Raw genomic sequence first — 5,244 nt, forward strand, 5'->3', positions numbered from 1 at the left:
TCTGCTTCTCTCCCGCCTTCCCACATCTGCCCCTCTTACTACCATGCTAGCTGGAGGCCAGCTTTGTTTAGACTGGCTGAAACAGGTTTCTGTTACTGGCCGCAATGTTGTAATTTGGGGTAAATCAATTAACCAGGCGGCAAAGATTAAAACAAATCCCACAGACACTTCCAGCCTCCACAAATCCAAACCGACATTTTTCTGTCTCCAAACTGCGCCTTCTTTTTGTCTTCATCTCTGTTTCAGGCAAGAAGCCCAAAAGCCATCTGTCTCACTGTCCTCCATCAAATCTATGACAAAAACCTATTAAATTTACCTCCAAAATAGTTCTTAAAACTCAGTACCCAGTGTTTTTCCTGATTTGTAACTATGTTTGTTTGTGATTGTTTTTGTACAGTTTTTTCCACTGGACTGTAAGTGAGCTCCATGAGAACAGGGACCTTATCTATTCTGCTCATTGCTGTATCACCAGCACCGTACCAGGCACATAGTAGGTGCTTAATAAGTGTTAACTGAAGGAACAGATGCACAGCAAGTACTGTACTAGGTGTGGAAAAGGGGCTCAGATTTTAAGATGAAACACACAGCTCTAGCCTCAAGAAGTCATCTATCCAACAAACCCACCCTGAGACCTTCTCTACACCAGGTGCTGGGGGGGACCAGTGCACAAGATGAGTAAGACTGCATTTCTACCTTCCCCCTACATCTGGGGAGGGGGTACCACACATGACTAACCTAGACAGTAAGACTCTGAGGTATTGGGGAGTCAGGGGTGGTGGCCCATACCAACCTCTAGAGTCAGAAGAGTTCAGGATTTGAAATATGATTGACCTCCAGGGCCAGCTTTGCTGCCTTCTGGCTGTGTGACCACAAGTCTCTTCTCTCTCTGAGGCTTCACCTCCTTATCTTAAAAATGGGGATAACATTCTTGGGCTGAGAGATATGAAAGCACCACGTGCCAGGTTTTATGACAATGTTGGGTGTAGGTGGATAACCGTACCTTCTCGTTTGCCCGGAACAGACTGATCGACACCTGTTGAACCAGGGCAATTGATAATAGCATTCTCTTTCATTCTCAAAAGTGTCCTGGGTTTGGACAGTAAATCATGTGGTCATCCTAGTAATAGGTGTGACACTGGTGTTATCTACATCATGCCCTGGGGACACAAGAGAGGGCGGGAGGTGAGTCTGAAAGTAGAAAGGGAGGTGGTGACCATGGAAATGAACCTGGAATTATGCATGGGATTACAAGCAGAGGGACTAGCATTTGCAAAGAAGCAAGATGCATGGAAGGAGATGAGGCTGGCAGTGGGAACTGTAGAAAGTTTTTTGAGGAGGGGTTGACATGAGCAGATGATTTCACAAAAGACACCAATTGAGGGGAGCTGGGGCCAAAGTCCAGGCAAGAGAGATGTTGAGGCCTGAACCAGAGTGAGGTTCCATAAGCACTTTGGAGTAAATAAGACTTGGCTATGGGGCTTGGAGGACAGGTCAGAGGTAGGAGGACTTCCAGGTGGATGGGGAGGCCATTCACTGAGGCAGGTAGGGAGGGGGAAGGGCCAGGAAACCTAGGAGATAGGAGGCCACCCAGATCAGACTGACTAGGCCATTCACCATTCTTGATCCAGAGGGAATAATTAGGGGTAACAACAGGTAGATCACTCCTGAGGCCAGAGGAAGGAGCTGGGGCCCAGCAGTGTTCAGGTGACATCTGATCAAAATTAGCTTTCAAAGCAACCTGGAAAGGCAAGAGAAAGCCCAAAAGTAGAGCCTCAAGGAAAGAAAGGGCAGGCTTTCCAGGCCACCTCCATTGTACATATGGCTCTCCTTGATCAGAACGTTTCCACAGTGCCCTACTGCTGAACAGAATAAAGGCTGGAGTTCTCAGGCTGGCATTCAAGGCTCCTGGTGACCTGGCCCCAGCCTACCTCTGGTGAACACTTCATATTTTACCTGCTCAGGTTTGACCCCTCCCTTGTTGTGAAAACATAAGAATTGCCCTTTCCCCTGGTCCAGCCATACGTTCCAGCCATACGTTCCAATCATGGCATCCCATCCCCCATGGCCAAGGGCTCAGTAGCTGTAGTACTTGTCTCAAAGGGTTACATGAGCCCCAAATCACTTTTTTGGCCTAGGCTAGTTTACGTTGCGCTGCTTTTCCTTGCATCCAATGGAGTCATAATACAGAACCTTTCCATTTTCTCTTCTCTCACACAGGCTTTCAAACATTCTCTATTCCTGTCACACCCTGTTGCTCACACTTCCTCAGGCTGATCCAGCCTTTGTACCGCTATGCCTTTCTTTCAGGCTCCCTCAGTTAGGAATGTCCTTTCTCTTTCTTACAACTTGTCAACTCTAACTCATCCTTTGAGACCCAATCCAAAGGGCTCTTCTTCAGAACAGCCATCCCTCACCACCCTCAGCAAGGCTTACCATGCCCTCCTCTGGCCTGTCACAGCTTTTTGTACATGACCTTATCACTTAGTATCCCAATGACCTGCTTTCTTGTCTGCAACCCCTATTGGACTGTGCTTCATCTCTATGACCATAGTGCCTGGCAAAGAGCCTTCCACAAAGTAAGTATAATAAATGTTTACTGAATGAGTGAATAGATAAGTGAGAATCCTTCTCTCTCATGTCATCTCCCTGAGTCACTGCTCAGCTTGTATCAAGTGGAGACACAGAGGAAAAAGTGGGAGGAATTGCTTTAGTCCCTTGATTCACGGGTGATGGATTCAGGAGACAAAACCCAGGAGAAATGGGGCCATAGCAAAGTCCAGTGGCATTTATGAGAGGTCAGTTTTCTGCCAAAGCACTGATGGTGGCAGCTTTGAGCTGAGGCAGAGTTTGTTTGGGAACCAGAGCCAAGAAAAGCAAACATTCGGTGCACTGAGCTTTTCAGCAAGCTAGGATTCTGACAGCTGTTTCTGTCAGCTGCACAAGAGGAGGCATCTCAAAGCCAGCTGGGTCTGCCTGGAATCAGGGGTCCCCATCTCCTTCAGCATAATCTGACCCAAGGAACAAGGCAGGCTTCTCCCCCATCTTTCATCCATATCACAGGCACACAGCTCCTCGAAGGGGGCTCTGCAACCGCTCAGGACATTGGGCACTGAGAACAAAGTCAACAGTGATTATAGGGAACTGTGGCTGAGATAACATCACTTACTAAATAGTCCATGCCTCACCCCCCTCTACATTTCCCAGCCTCCTTTGCAATTAAACTGGGCCTGTATGACATTTTCTGCCTAGTAGTCTGTGAGTGGAAGTAACACGTGTCATTTCCAGGCTGAAGTATTGAATTGATGGTGCACAACCCTCCAGCTCTCTTTCCCCTATTGAGGCAATCCTGAAAGCCTTGGGTTGAGGTGGTACAGCCCAGACTTCTGAGTGACCCAGAGACTGCCTTGCCTCATAGCAGGCTTTGTATGAGTGGGGAAAATATATCAATGTGTTAAGGCATTGAGATATGAGTTGTTACGACAGCAAAACCTAGCCTACTCTGTCCAATATACAGAAGTTAATTGTTGTTTAGCCATCCAGCATCAAATCTCCTTCCTCCTTGAGGAGAAACATTTCTCCTCCTTATGGGACTCTTTGGTATCGACAAATCCAGCGGTCATTTCTGTTCTTATCTTTCTTCATTTCTCAGCGGGATTTGTCACAATTGACCACTCCCCCCTGGAAACATTTTATCTAGGTGTCTGTGACATCATGCCGGCTTGAGTTTTCTCCTGTCTCACAACCCCTGCTTCTCAGTTTCCTTTGCTGGCTCCTCTTCCACTGTTTTACCTCATGAGTCTGAACTTTCTCAGGGTTTGTTCCTGGGGACCTTTCTCATGGTTTTAAATACCACCCATGAAAAAGACAGCTGGTTACCTTCCAGTACTCATTCCACCATTCTTTTTAACAACAGAGCACCGGGCTTCCCTGGTGGCGCAGTGGTTGAGAGTCCGCCTGCCGATGCAGGGGACATGGGTTCGTGCCCCGGTCCGGGAAGATCCCACATGCCGTGGAGCGGCTGGGCCCGTGAGCCATGGCCGCTGAGCCTGTGCACCCGGAGCCTGTGCTCCGCAACGAGAGAGGCCACAACAGTGAGAGGCCTGCGTACCGCAAAACAAAAACAAAACAAAAAATAACAGAGCACCTATTTTTAGGGGCACATTGTGCCCAGTTAGAAAACTACATGTCCCAGTTTGGCCATGTAACGATGCTTGGCTAATGAGATGTAAACACAAACGTGCCAGACTTTCCAGGTAGTCTTCTTAAAAGGAAAATAGTGTACCTTTCTTCTCTTTTCCCTCCCCACTGTCTGGAATGTGGACCATAATGAGGTGATCTTACGATTAGAAACCAAGTGCTGAGGATGGTAGAGCAGCCTTGAACTGCCTACTTTGCGACTTAGTTTTCACAAAGAGAGAAATAAATTTCTATCGTAAGTCATTTTTTTTCTTTTGTTATTTGCAACTGAGTATAATCCTAACTGATACATTCCCATTGCTGTTAAAGTGGCTTGCTTGCCTCGCATTTGTAAGTCTGAATCCAGATCTTCCCCCGGTCAGAACAGTGGGGAACCAGCAAAAGAAAGGCACTTTCAGGCAGAAAAATGCTGGGCTTCCTTCTACAAATTGTAAGTAACGAAGCTACCGGGAGGTAAGAATGGGAGGTGGGCCTAGCAATAGTTTATTAGCTCACAGAGACCACTGAATGTTAGATTAAGGGATTTGGACTTTGTTCTATAATTCTCTTGCAGATAGGGGGACCCCGTCTGTCTTATCTAGTAATGCCTCCACTTAACAGATGCTCAATGAATATACTCTTTATTAATTAAAGCTTAATAAACAACAACAAAAGAAGTGTTGGAAGGTGGACCAGCTTGGAGTCACCATCTGATTTACCCTTATCTGCTTTTTACAGATGGAGTAACTGAAGTATCATTTGCTGCAAGTGGCAATCGGCCCATCCTTGAGGAAAGGCAAACCGAAAACTCCACCTTATGGATGACGGGGGTCGGGGAGAAGGTATTGTAGCAGGAGGTCTAAAAAGCAGTTGGGTTACCGTCTCCTCAAGATGGAGGTCCTGGAATCACCTGACCCCCGAGGAGGCGGAGCTCCGCTCTAGCACGCCCAGCACGCCCCACCCCCGCTCGGCCCCGCCCAGCGCCCCCACCCGGGCGGGGCGGCGCGGGTTGTGAGGTGTCTTCGCGAGGCGCCTGCGCAGTGGGCAGCGGCGCGCGGGGCGGAGGCT

The sequence above is a fragment of the Lagenorhynchus albirostris genome, chromosome 2, assembly GCF_949774975.1.
Source record: "Lagenorhynchus albirostris chromosome 2, mLagAlb1.1, whole genome shotgun sequence".
Taxonomy (NCBI): domain Eukaryota; kingdom Metazoa; phylum Chordata; class Mammalia; order Artiodactyla; family Delphinidae; genus Lagenorhynchus; species Lagenorhynchus albirostris.